Source organism: Geotrypetes seraphini, chromosome 2, assembly GCF_902459505.1.
Source record: "Geotrypetes seraphini chromosome 2, aGeoSer1.1, whole genome shotgun sequence".
NCBI lineage: Eukaryota > Metazoa > Chordata > Amphibia > Gymnophiona > Dermophiidae > Geotrypetes > Geotrypetes seraphini.
The window spans coordinates 161,533,220-161,548,589 of NC_047085.1; positions in this window are offsets into that span (position 1 = coordinate 161,533,220).

Here is a 15,370-nt window from a genome sequence, read left to right on the forward strand (position 1 = left end):
CTCCCCCCCTCACCCCCCCCCCCCCACAATGATCATGGCAGGAAAGATGTCTCATCTCCCCTGCTGTGATCGTGATCCCACCCCCAAACTGCCGTGAACCGCAGCAGGAGAGATGCCCAATCTCCCCTGCTGCGGTTCGCAGAAGTTCAGGGAGAATCATGATCGTGGCAGGAGAGATGCCCAATCTCTCCTGCCATGATCGCAATCCACCTCCCCCCAATCCTGACAATACTGTCAGGAGGAAGCCCAACCCCTCCTGCCAAGGCGAACTCCCCCATGACCCCCCCACCCCAATAATACCGGCAGGAGTGAGCCCAACCCTCAAATACGTTCATTTGGTCATCTGTACGGATGGGTTGGCCCCATGTGCCAAAGGCCCCGCCCACAGGAGGGGTATAAGGCAACTGGGCCAATTCCAGTTGGCCCAGGTGCCAAAGGCCCCTCCTATAGGTGGGGCCTTAGGCTCCTGGCCCAATCAGGCCCTAGGCCCGCCATTCGGAGGATGGCAAGCCTGTCGGTTGGACGGGCTTGAAACCCATCCGGCTAACCAACTTAACGTGAGTTGGGGTGTTGGAAGTTGGGAGTGTCGGGGTAGTTGCAGGGTTAGGGAGGGCCATTTGTGGGTTGGGGGGCCAATCAGGGGTTCAGGGGTTGATCGGGGGGTCACGGGGGGTATGCCATGGGCAGGAGGGCCTGGGATCCCTCCTGCCCATATTTGAGGGGGTGGGGGGTCACCTTCTGGCAGGAGGGGTTGGGCTCCCTCCTGCCGGTATTGTCAGGGTGGGGGGTCATGGGGTTATGTGCCTCGACAGGAGGGGTTGGGTATCCCCCTGCTGGTATTGTCTGAGGGGGGAGTCATGGGGGGTGTGCCATGGGCAGGAGAGCCTGGGATTCCTCCTGCCTGTATTTGCGGGATTCAGGGGGTTCGGGGGCTAGCGCCTCGGTAGGAGGGATTGGGCTCCCTCCTGCTGGTATTGTTGGGGTTCGGGGGCAGATGGATCACGATCGCAGCAGAAGAGATTGGGCATCTCTCCTGACGCGATTGTGATTCCCTTGTGTACTGCCGCAAACCATGGCAAGAGAGATTGGGCATCTCTCCTGCTGTGCTTTGCAGCAGTTTGGGGGGATTACGATCACAGCAGGGGAGATTAGGCATCTCTCCTGCCGCGATCATTGCAGTGGGGGTTGGGCAGGTTGCCAGGGCTGCTGAGCTGATTGCGGCAGCCATGATCAGCTCAGCGACTCCTATTCGGAACTTATACCTGTTTTGACTTGGTCTAAGTCAAAACATATAAGTTCCGACTGGGCAACCTGTTAAAATTTTTGGTTATACTTGCTGTATGACTAAGTCTAGGTCGGCCCATCTCCCGCCCTTTCTCCTACTCTAAAAACACCTCTTTTCGCTCTAGTCGTTTAGAGGCAGGGTAAAGGCCTAAGCTAGTTTTAAATATATCTAAAACCAGCTTTGATTATCGGTACTTGGACCATCTGGCTTTTTGATCGTCCAAGTACCGGTTTAGGCCACTTTTTGAATGATATATATTTTTTTTAATTATGAGCCCCTCAATCTTTACATTTCCCTTCCTGTAAAGCATACCACACCTCTGCCATGGTTGATCTTCAGAATCCACTATCATTATTCCTGTGCTATTCTCCCTTTGTCTAAATCCCTGTGCTCATTATGACTTGTTACATTTCTAATTCTTGCTATCTTTCCAGTCTTTTGTTGTTTTTGTCAAACAAGAATACCATATATGCTCAAATATAATACAAGATTTTGGGAGTACAAAAATGGGAGTTTCATCTTATATTTGGTCAGCGCCCACCCAACCCTCTCCCAGACTTGTTGCAGGCCTCCGCTGGTCTGCCGTATGACCTGGTAGGCTGGGACAAGAGAGATACCTCCAGTCTCCTGTCCCGGCTGACTCAAAAATTTTCTTTACCTCCCTCCCACCTCCCCTCACATGCCTTTTTTAATCACCAATGGTCCAGCGGTGTATCGGTAGCAGCAAGGTTTCCAGGACTCGCAAGGACTGGCAGCAGTCATTCAGGGAACTTGCTCCTGCCTGGTACACTGCTGGGCCACGAGAACTCGAGGCAGCCATTCTGGGAGGGGCTCAGGGCTGGACAGGAGTGTGGAAAGCTCGCTAATGCCTGATACACTGTTGGACCATCATGGATTAAAAAGGTATGTGGGGGAGGCGGGAGGGAAGTAAATAAATTGTTAGTCAGCTAGGACAGGAGATGGGAGGGATCCCTCCTATCCTGGCCTACAACTGGACCAACAGTTCATATGGCAGGCTTAATAGAGGTCTTCAGGACATTGGGAGAGAGGGGGGACAGGGTACAGGGCAGGGAGGTGGGATAGGGTAAAGAGCCTGGCAGGTCATGGAGAGGGGGCAGAGTAGAGAGCCTGGCAAGGAGTGAGGGAGAGGGCTGAGTGCAGAGCCTGGCAGGGGAGGGAGTAAGGGAAGGGATGGAACATAAAACATAACATAACATAAAATGTGATTTCTAGACTGCATAACCATTAAGTTCTATTTAGTTAACAAAAGATTAAATAATAAAGCTACAAATGAATGAAAGAACTTGAAAGTTTACGAAAAGGTACAGATCCTGGTAGGGCACATGAATATTAACCCTCCACCCCCCGGTCTTATATTCGAGTCAATCTTTTTTCCTCCTTCCCTACTCCAAAGGCCTGTCATTATAAGTCTTTTATGGACAGGACTTTGGCGTACCAGGCAGGGAAGATGAACTCCTGGTTAAGTCCGATGATTGTTCAATCCTACTCTTACCTTACCTTTAGAAAAACATTAAAAACCCATTTATTTGACAAACAAGAATGCTGGTTTTTTATATTATAACGAGTTGTTTTGGTTCTTATTCTTTTTAATGCATGTTTTAATCTTTTAATTTTTTTGTAATATTTTATTATGTAATACTAGATTGATGTATGTAGTTTGTGTGTTTTGAAATTGAATCATGTGCTGAAATGTCTCAGCTTTTTCCTGTTGTGAACCGCCCAGAACTACTGGTAGGGCGGTATATAAGAAAATAAATTATTATTATTATACTCGGATTGACTTATATTTGAGTGTATACAATACTATGTCTATTCAACAAACCCTTTTGATTCCAATCCTTGCAGTCTCTTTGTCACACTGAACTCCCCCCTCAAAGTGCCTACCCCTCCAACCCATCCTTATAAAGTTATCCTATTCAACTTGTGCACTTTTTTAAATACTTTGAAATCATAATTGACCCATAATTAACAATTAAGAACTGACCTTCATATTAAGTCCAGCGTTTATACTTTCCATCAGTTTTGGATTATATATGTAAAGAAGCCCCAGTAGATGGTACTGCATGCTCTTATTACAACATGTTTAGATTATTGTAATGTAATTCTTTCTGGGTTTCTGCAGTTTCTACTTAAATATCTCCATGTTGTACAAAACGTGTCAGTTGGAGACATGTCTTTGTTGGGTGCACAAGTTTGACCAAGTTTTTCCTCTTGTCTACCAATATCACTTACTTCCCCTTAATTATCATTTCCAGTTCAAAATCTTATTATTAACATGCAATGCATATCACAGAGATGTCCCATTGTATCAGTTCCTGATTGGTAAGGCCTGACTTTAGAACAGGAAGAGGTAGTCGGAACATACAACGAGTGATTTCCTTCACTCGCCGGCGCTCTAGCTGCCCTCTCCTTCTCGGTCATTCGTGGTCGTAAAATACCGTGAATGACCAGGACCGCGAACTGCCGACCACAAATTTGCAGGGGAGCACTATAATATCAGTACTAGATTTTATCATAACTTCACACATACTAGGGTCTAATACTAATATACATAAAATACAGTTTCCATGTTACAATTTGCCATAGTTAGCTTTACAGTTCAAGTTTTCCAGTACAAGTTTTATCCTAACTTGAGACACATAGACAGTTTACAGGTCAGATTTGCCATAGTTGCAGTGGGCGGCAGTATAATCAATACTCTTAGACATCCATGAAAATGTGTTTTATACGGTGATTTTGTAAACATGTACTTAGTTCATTTTCTAATTATTCTGTCTTCCTGGATAATTTTTTGATTATTGATCAGTATTTTGGATATCCAACTCTGGATGTTTTGAGTCAGACTTAGATGTCCTATCGAGAAAGACCCTCCATTGAACTTATTACCTTATGATTTAAAAGCAGAATTGTCTGATATCAATTTTATAACTGCTCTTAAAACTTGCTTGTTTAATCTTGCCTTTGATTCTGCAGTTTAGGTACTTTGGCTGGTCCACCACAATAAGCAAAAGCATCAATTTCTAATTGTATACTCAAATTTGGAACCAATGCTATGATTTATTTTTTTCTGTTTTCCTTCCTTCTCTCTTCTTTGGTTTTTTTGTGCTCTTTTCTATATCTATTATTTTTATTATGATTGAAAACTGCTTTGTTTTATCCACTAAATGTGATAATGCAAATACAAAATAAACCATAAACTTTCTGAGACTGTGGCTGAGTACTTCCATGAGATTCACAAGGCTAATTTTGAGTTCTTTAGCAGGTTCACTCTATCTTCCCTTCCTACTTCATTCTTATCTACTTTCTTCAACCCCTGCAAATTATATTTTCCTTTTCTACTATAATCACAGAGGAGAAAACAGAACATTGTCTCTCCTCCTCCAAACTCACCACCTGTTCTTCTGATTGTATTTCCACTTATCTTCCCTATTGTTATCTCTTCCATCCATCATATCCTCAACCTATCACTTTTTAATACAAATGCCCCTGGTGCCTATAAACATTGTGGGCCAGATTCTATAAATGGCACCATTTTTTTTTTTCCAAAGTGCCTATTTTTTATAGAATTGCATTTTTTTGAATTAGGTGCTTAAATTATGTCCAATTATTGGCAATTATGAGGTGTTAAGTGCTAATATGAACCCGACATGGGCCGTGTTTCGGCAAATGCCTGTTTCAGGGGTTCAGAATCTGCAACACCATAAAAACATCAATAAAAAATATGAAATCATTTATATCAATAAGTATGCAACATAATGCAAAATTAAATGTAAGATAAAAGTGACAATTGAATACATTAAGCAGAATATTATATATGACATGAGAATCATTAAAAAGTTACATACTAAAACAAAAAAGTTAAATTGATAAAATCAAAGAAACTTTTAACTTACTTTAAGCAAATAATAAACTGTTACCTAATTATAAAATTAGTAAATGCAAAAATGTGGATGCAAGGAAATAGAGAGAGTGGATGTGTAAACATTAACCCTCACATTCTAAATAATGAACTTCATACAGTATTACAATTTTAGGAGGTTTGTGTGCCTATATGTATTTTATCATTTACCCCCTCCTTTCCAAAGCCGCGTTAGTGTTTTTAGCGCCAGCTGTGGCAGTAACAGCTCGGGCGCTCATAGGAATTCTATGAGTATGTATGCATATACTATATACTAGTTTCTAAACATTTATGTGCATGACTTGCATGTCAATATTAGTGTCTGCTATATAGAATTGCTCTTAAACTGTCTGTAGACATTGCAGCAGGGTAGATAATTTGAAAAATACCCTTTATACGTGGAGGGGCATAATTTTAAAAAAACGTCTAAGTTCCCTTTTGGCCTAAGGCCTTAAATGTTGAAAGTAGAAGCAAGGAAAATGTCCATTATAAAAAAAAAAAACATCCAAAAGGAGGTTTTTCTTGATAATGGCCTGCCTCTATGTTCAGTTGTTTAAATGCCCAGACCACCACTATGTCTACACTAGCAACATATAATCAACCTAAAAAAAGCCTAACTCCCAAACGCCCAAAACAAGAGCTTTTAGGCGAAGGAGGAGCCAGTCCTTTGCCTAAAAGCTAGATTCTGTAACCTGTGTCTGTCAAAAACAACACCAGTTACAGAATCTCCTCCCCTACAATGATTAGGGCAAGAGGGAGCCCAAGCCCTCTTGCCCCGGCGATGCACTACCCCCCCTTTTCCCCCCCCCACCCCCAATAAAATATGGGCAGGAGGGATCCCAGGCCCTCCTGCCCTCGACGCACCCCCCCACCCCTAATCCCCCCGTACCTTTAAATGGTTGGCCGGACGGATGGGTTCCAAGCCCGTCCACCCAGCAGGCCAGCCATTCATTGAAAAACCGCGTCCACAGGTGGGGCCTGAGGCATCTGGGCCAACCGGAATAGACTCAGTAGGCTTAGGTCTCTCCTGTGGGCAGGGTTTGAGCCCCCTGGGCCAATCAGGCCCTAAGGCCAGCCATTCAATGGATGGCTGGCCTGCAAGATGGACAGGCTTGGCACCCATCTGTCCGGCCAATGATTTAAAGATTTGGGGAGGGGGATCAAGGGGGTGCGTCGAGGGCAGGAGGACCTGGGATCCCTCCTGCCCGTATTTTAGTTGGGGTTGGAGGTAGTGGGTTCAATTGGGCAGGAGGAGTTGGGCTCTCTCCTGCCCGATCTTGTAGGGGGGGGGTCGTGGCCAGGAGGGCTTGGGCTCCTTCCTGGCCCCATCGTACTCAATGGGGGGGAGGGAGGTTGGGGATCACTAGAACAAGAATCTCCGGGCAAGAGGGACATGCCCTGTCGCGATGCTCACCCCGAAGTGCCACAGTTCGGAGGAGGGTGGGCGATCACCATCGCCGGCAGGAAAGATGAGCCATCTCTCCTTCAGCGAACATTGCAGTAGGGGGTAGGCAGGTTGCTGGGGCCGCTGAGCTGCAGCGATCAGCTCAGCAGCTCCTTTTCGGCACTTATACCTGTTTTGACTTGATCTAAGTCAAAACGTATAAGTGCCGACTAGGCAACCTGCCTAAAGTTTTGGTTATACTTGTTGCACGCCTAGGTCTAGGTTGGCCCACCTCCCGCCCACTGCCCGCCCTTTCCCCTCCTCTAAAAACGCTTCTTTTCGCTCTATGCGTTTAGAGGCAGGGGAAAGGCCTAAGCTGGTTTTAGATACGTCTAAAATCAGCTTTGATTATGGGTACTTGGACGATCAGGCTTTTTGATCGTCCAAGTAGCCATTTAGCCCACTTTTTAGATGTTTTTTTTTTAAATTATTATTATGAGCCCCATATTGTCTATTAAAGAAGAATACTGGCATATTGTCAAAATGACTGAGAATGCTAATAGAGGGGTAGGGCATTTGTTTATTTGTGATACTTTTAATAAAGCACAACCACCAATAGTCTATACAGTAGAAAGGGTTAACAAGAATATGCTTGTTTTATTTCTACATGCATGAGTGACAGGTTAGTTAATGGGTAGCTGTTGGAATTCAACATGCTACTACTCCCTTCATCACTGTAATGCATACAGTTAAAGTGCACACATTCTTCTTTGCTGTGTTGTATTGATTTCTTCTGGATATGCTGACAAGGGCACCATTTTGCTGAGGACAAGCATCACAAAAGATGGCAAGCTAATCAAAATCAGAAAAAAAAAGTTCAAAGAATAGCTGAGACTACAGTCACTGTTCGCTCTCAATTACTATTAGGAAGAGGGGGAGGGGGACCCTTTGTGCAAAGCTTTTCATAGCCTTGAGGTAAAAAAAATGTTCTGCTTTGTATTGCATGGTCATCTGAAGCTTCGTTTATTCAAAGAGTTTCACTTTGGGAAACTGAGGTTTTCTCTCTCTCCCCAGTCTGCAGAAAATATGCAAAGTAATTTCAATTTAATTTCCTCTGTTTGGAGTTTTGCATGAAATGTATTTCAAATGCAGCAATTAACATGACACCGGGTTCTCACGAAAAGCACTAAAAACATAATCGACTCGTACTTTGCAGAATTCCAAAAATGTAATTGACAAATAACAATACTCATTGTCTATTAGTGACAAATTGTATGCATTTGCAAATTAACAACTGCTAGCAACCAACAGTTACCCCCCTCTTTTACTAATGTGTAGCGAGGGTTTTATCGCGGGCAGCGGTGGTAACTGCTCCAACGCTCATTGGAATTCTATTCAGCAGCAATAAACTGCACCTTCAGTAAGGTCAATAATGCAGATGGCAAAGGTATGGAACTCTGTGGGTGCATAATATTCCTCTATAATTCTGATAGTATTTATATTAACAAATAAATCAAAAGTTTATCTAATATAATTGCTGGAAGTGATTTGTAAGAGTTATAACTTGATAAATGTTATTACATACAGCATATTAACTCATCAGAACTTATTCTATTTATATTGGCAGATTCTGTTCTAAGGTATTTGGAAAATTTAAGATGTCCCAACTTGCTGGTTGAATAGAAGTGCTGCCACTCTCAACTGAGAGTGCTGCATTTGCATGTGTTTTTAGGAGAAAGCTTGATCTAATTCCCCATTAGCTTAACCCCTGATGATGCCTTTTTGGTTGAAACATGGCCATATTGGGTTTTTCATTGAATAAATTGTCTACTTCAATATCTACTGGTCTGCTTCATGTCATTTGCTGCATTAATCTGTAGCTTCCGCACAAAAGAAATTCCTTCATTGAGTCTAGTCTCCCTAGTCTTAATTTTTGAAAGAATAAAAAACATTGATTCACTTTTACCCATTCTATACCACTCAGGATTTTGTAGAACTCAATCATCTCTCCTCAGCCATCTCATTTCCAATGAGAAGAGCTCTAACCATGTTGGCTTTTCCTCATATGAGAGCAGTTCCGGCCCCTTTATTATCTTGCTTGCTCTTTGTACTTTTTCTAATTCCACTATATATATAAAACTAAACTAAACTAAAACTTTATTTTATAGACTGGACCTTCAGCCAGAAAGGTGCTCGACTTGGTTTACAATAATGTAAGTATAGTACATAAATATAGAAGAAGAATGTAATCTAGAATGGCTTAGTTTCCAAAGTGTTTAATAAACAAGAAAGTTTTCAGAGCTATGTATATATATATTCTGGAATTAGAAAAGGCGCAAAGAGCAACCAAGATAATAATATATACAGAGAAAGAGAGATGGTGACCAGAATTAAACAATACTCAAGGTGAGATTGCACCACGGAGTGATACAGAGGCATTATAATATTTTTGGTCTTATTTATTATCCCTTTCCTAATAATTCCTAACATTCAGTTTGCTTTTTGGCAACTGCTACACACTGGGCAGAAGATGTCAGCGTAATGTTTACTATAACACCTAGATCTTTTTTTGGGGTGCTGACTCCTAAGGTGGACCTTAGCATCTGGTATCTATGATTTGGATTATTCTTCCCAATGTGCTTCACTTTGCATTTGACCACATTTTATTTACTCTACCATTTGAATGCGTGGAGGGGCATAATCGAAAAGGACGTCTAAGTCCATTTACGTCTATCTCGCAAGTCATCCAAAGTTAAAAAGAGCCTAAGACACATTTTTGAAAGATACGTCCAACTTTTTTTTACTTTCGAAAATCGTCCAAGCCGTTAAATCGTCCATCTTTATACCACATTTCCGTCCAACTTTCCGTCCAAGTCCAAAACACCTAGAACAAGCCCTATTGGACGTGGAAGGTGTCTGCAAAGTGATGGACTGAACACCCAGACATGCCATCTAAATAGTGGGGTACCTTACAGGGCACTGCTGTGAACTTCACAAAAAGGGTGCCATGGCTTCTCCTCACTACAGCTCCCTTATAGGTGATGGTGAGCCCCCCAAACCACCTCCAGAATCCTCTAGACCCACTTATCTACCACCCCAATAGCCCTTATGGCTGCAGGAGCCACTTATATGCCAGTAAAAAAGGGTTTTGGGGATGTATAGGGCAGTGCACATGTTTAAATATCAATGCAGTGATTATAGGGGCTTATGGGCATGGGTCCTCCTATCTATGGGACCCTAACCCACCCCCAAGACGACTTAAGCTGCCTCTGGGCTAGACGACTAGGCTTTCCTAGGCCTGGCTGCCAGGTGATGATGGTCTGGAGGCTGAAATTTAATGTTGTGAATAACATTTTTATGGGGGTGGAGGGATTGGTGATCACTGGGGTAGTGTGTGGAGGTCTGTGTTATGTGTTTTACATGGTCTAAGTCACAATGTCCAAGTTCCGTCAATCCTGGGCTGTATAACTTTCGGTTATACATGCTGTATGACTAAGTCTAAGCCGGCCCACGTCCCACCCATCTCCCACCCTCTACACACCTCCCGAAATGCCCAGTTTAGCTTTGGACATTGAGTGGCACTATGAAGGCCTAGGTCGTTTAGAAATATGTCCAAAACCCGTTTTTATTTTTGTCGCTTAGACGTTTTTGAGAAATGTTCGTCCAAGTGCCAACTTAGGCTGGTTTTTGGACGTTTTTCTCTTTCGATTATAAGCCCCATAGTCTTCTAATTTCCTAAGGTCTTCCTGCAATTTTTCACAATCCGGATCTGTTTTAACAAATATGTTAGCACAGACCCTAGTACAAATCCCTGTGGCACTCCACTATTCACCCTCCTTCATTGATTCCATGCTATCGATCTCAAGTGTCTATCTTAATATCAGGTTATGAACTTTTCCTCCAGGAACTTGTCCAAACCTATACTAAACCCAGATATATTAACTGCAATTATCACATCCTCCAGTAATGAGTTCCATATCTTAAATATTTTCTCCTTTTCATTTTAAAAGTATTACCATGCAACTTCATTGAGGGCCTGATTCTAAAAATGGTGCCAGTATCATCAGCCACCTAAAAAAAGGCCACTGATCGCATGTCAAACACACAATAGTGTCATTTGTAGAATTGTGGCTACTTCAAACATAGGCACTGGAAATGTAGTCCAGGGTTTTCGAGGCCTACATTGCCAGCGCCTGTTTTTGACGTGAATCGTTTCTATGGAAGTGCTTAAGGTTGTTTCCATTATTACACATTATTAAAACGTTATCAGAGAAGTAGATAATGAAAACTCTCTTAGCTCTCAGATGCCTGCGTTAGCATTAGCATGGTGTTTTAAGCTAACTTTTTGCAGGAAGTGTGGTATCTTTCATCGAGCCATAGAGTGTTTCAATCCAAACGTATTTTTTAAAGTTTTTTAAATGCAATTTAAAATATGTAAAAACAAAAGCAAAAAACGGCACTTAGCTTTAAGCGTGTGGTTTCATAGCCGGTATAATGCTGTTAGACCAGACCCAACGGGTCCTGTTTCACCCAACTTGGGGCTTCCTCAGGGGTCAAAATAATATTTGAGCTATTAAAGCCTGAACTTTCAAATAGAAAAAATGGTGCTGGCCTACTTTGACCTTAGGCATTCTAAGGCACCCTCGTAAATGCAATCCAGGTGCCAGTTTTGTAAGCAGCTCTAAGTGCCTACATTTTTGTTTTTAAATGATTTTTAAACAGCTTTGCCACTTAAGTTAGGCACCTACTTCCTGCCTACAGGGCTGCATGCTGAGACATGATGGATCTTCCCCCTCCCAATGCACCACAAGGTGCAAAATTTAACTTTTTATTTTGACAATAATTATGAGAATACAAAATGAAAACACAAAATAAACCTGTCTTAAGTATGCAAGTACAATGATGCAATTTATAAATTCTTGTATTGTGGTACAAGAAATAATATTGTCATGTTTAGAGTGAAAATTCCTTGGTGAATTGTTACCTTCTGATATTGTAATATGCCCTTTTTTTTTTTAAGTTTCAACACTAAGGGCTCCTTTTCCGAAGGTGCGCTAGAGTTTTTAGCGCACGTACAAAATTACTGCGCGCTACAGTGCGCGGTAGCTGAAAATCTTCCGCCTCCTAAAAAGGATCCGCCTCCTAAAGGATTCCGCCTCCTAAAAAGGATCCACCAGGATCACTGATGTCAAATACACCGGGGAGTCCCTCTGGGTTAACCTGGCAAGAGGTGGCAATAAATGCCTGTATCTTGGTGTGGTATACAGACCCCCAAGACAACTGGAAGACATGGACACGGAATTAATTGAAGACATAGAGAATATCACTCTACGGGGCGACACTGTACTGCTAGGGGACTTCAACATGCCTGATGCAGACCGGAACACATTTTCAGCAACCACCAGTGGCAGCAAGAGGCTTTTGACCTCCATAAATGGAGCACAACTAAAACAGATGGTATCGGAGCCCACTAGGGCCCAGGCGATCCTTGACCTGGTACTCACCAACGGGGAAAGCGTCTCAGAGGACTCGGTAGGGGATACGCTATCCTCCAGCGACCATAACATGGTATAGTTCAACCTTAGGAAAGGATTCCCTAAATCAATCACAAAAACAAAGGTACTTAATTTCCGGGGCACCGACTTCACATGCATGGGAGATTTCGTCCATCAGACGCTGCAGGACCAAGCAGAGACCGGTAATGTGGAAGCTATGTGGTCGTACCTGAAATCATCAATACACGAAGCTACTAATCGCTACATAAAATTGGTAGACAAACGGCAAAGAAACAATAAACCCCAATGGTTCACTGAGGAGATCTCGCACCTCATTAAGGAGAAGAAAACAGCATTTCTTTCCTACAAACGTACGCAGAGAAGGGAAACTAAAGTAGAATATAAAACCAGGTCTACAGTGGTCAAAACAGCAGTTAGGGAGGCCAAACTTCGAGTGGAAGAAACTTTGACAAAAAACATTAAAAAAGGGGACAAGTCTTTCTTCAGGTATATTAGTGATAGGAAAAGGAACACAGACGGCATAGTATGCCTTAGAAAACCGGACGGAAACTACGCGGTGGCGGATTCCGAAAAAGCCGAAATACTAAATGAATATTTCTGCTCAGTCTTCACCTGTGAGGCACCGGGACATGGACCACAGTTGAAGGCAAAACAAATTGCGGTAGACCCGTTTCAGAATTTTGAGTTCACACCTGAAGACGTCTACAGCGAGCTGACAAGGCTCAAGGAGAACAAGGCCATGGGACCGGACAATTTACACCCAAGAATGCTTAGAGAATTGAGAGATGTTCTGGTGGAACCGTTGGCCATGCTCTTCAATCTCTCACTAAGCACGGGGAAAGTTCCATTAGACTGGAAAACAGCCAACGTCGTTCCTCTGCATAAAAAGGGTTGCAAGGCTGAGGCTGCGAACTATAGACCAGTGAGTCTCACTTCAATAGTGAATGAGGGGAATCTCCGGGACCCCAGTCAACATGGATTCACCGAGGGTAGGTCCTGCCAGTCCAATCTTATCAGCTTCTTTGACTGGGTAACAAGAAGGCTGGACTCGGGAGGGTCCTTAGACGTCGTATACCTTGACTTCAGCAAAGCTTTTGACAGCGTCCCACACCGCAGACTGCTGAACAAGATGGAATCGATGGGGTTAGGAGTAACACTAACTACATGGGTTAAAGATTGGCTAAGTGGCAGACTTCAGAGGGTGATGGTTAACGGTACCCTCTCTAAAATGTCGGAAGTGACCAGCGGAGTGCCGCAGGGCTCAGTCCTGGGTCCATTTCTCTTCAACATATTCATTAGGGATTTGACTCAAGGGCTTCAAGGTAAGGTAACCTTATTCGCTGATGATGCCAAACTATGCAATATCGTAAACGGCTACAATCTACAGGATACTATGGAACAGGACCTCCGTATTTTAGAAAGTTGGTCCTCTATCTGGCAGCTGGGCTTCAACGCCAAGAAATGTAAGGTCATGCATCTCGGAAATGGAAATCCATGCAGAAATTACACCTTGAATGGAGAAACTTTGGCCAAGACTATGGCAGAACGAGACTTGGGAGTGTTCATCAGTGCAGACATGAAGACTGCCAATCAAGTGGAGAAGGCTTCATCTAAGGCACGGCAGATGATGGGTTGTATCAAGAGAAGTTTCGTCAACAGGAAGCCTGAGGTCATGATGCCATTGTACAGAGCCATGGTGAGACCTCATCTAGAATACTGTGTGCAATTCTGGAGGCCACATTACCGTAAAGATGTGCTCAGAATTGAGTCGGTTCAGCGGATGGCCACCAGGATGGTCTCGGGGCTAAAAGGTCTCTCATACGAAGAAAGACTGAACAAATTACAGCTCTATACTCTCGAGGAGCGTAGGGAGAGGGTAGACATGATTGAGACATTTAAGTACATCACGGGACGGGTCAAGGTGGAAGATGATATCTTTCTTCTCAAAGGACCCTCGAACACAAGAGGACATCCGCTCAAACTCAGGAAGTACTTCTTCACGGAACGAGTGATAGAGCATTGGAACAAGCTTCCAGTACAGGTGATCGAGGCCCGCAGTATCCCAGACTTCAAGAATAAATGGGATACCTATGTGGGATCACTGCGAGAGTCATACCAATGAATAGGGTCGCTAGGATATTGATTTAATAGAGCAGGTCAGTAGAGTTAAGGGGGCCATTAGAATTATAAGGGTGGGTCAATGGTGTGGGCAGACTTGATGGGCTGTAGCCCTTATCTGGCGTCATCTTTCTATGTTTCTATGTTAGTGGCTAGCGCGCTCAGGAATTTAACGCATGGTATTGCGTGCGTTAAGGCCCTAGCGCATCTTTGTAAAAGGACCCCTAAGCTATTCATTTTCAGAAATTCTAAAATTTAACATTTGTTTTTTTCAGGTATCTTTTCTCTTGAGTTATTTTTCCAAGCATTATATTTACCAATATATATTTTTTTTAAGAAACAGGAGTATATTTGCTTTATAAAATGTAACGCTGACTGATTCAATCATTGCATTTAAATAACTCAGCACGATATAAATAAATCAAATGCTAATGAAACCCCAGAGGATAGCATTTTAACCCTCTGTAGAGAAACATTTTTGACACAGCAGGAAGTTCTTCAGGGCAGGATTATATGCTATATATACATATTTCTTCCCATTAACTTCCTAATGATATCTACTGCATAAATGCTTTGGAGGATTTATTGAGTGATTTTTTTTTTTTTTTTAGTTAAAGAATTAAAATCAAGAAATATGTATAACAGTACAAGCACTTTATCGGTGGTCACAAATATTGATTATAATTGGATATCAATTGTTTTATTATTCTGTTCAGATATGTTATTATTATTTTGGTTTTCTTTGTGGTAGAGTTGATGAACTCTACAAACCATAAACAAATCCTACAATTTTTATTTTTTTTTTCAAATCAACAATGTGGAGGAATAGAAGATTTTTAAGTTGCACTGACTCCTAATTGAAAGCAGAGTGAAATTCAAGATCTTGGTGCTAACAAACAAAATCATTGATCATTCAGAATTGCAATATCTAACGGCCAGACTACATTACCATACACCAGCATGCATCCTGCGCTCAAGTCAAGAATTCCTGTTGGAAATACCCTCCTTCAGAGCAATCAAATACAAATGTGTTGAGACAAGAATGTTCTCAGTGATGGCTCCAAGGTTGAACTCCCTTCTGAAGTTCAAAAAAGGGATAAAGACCATCCTCTTCACAGACTTTAACTAATAAAGCAATATAGAGGAGA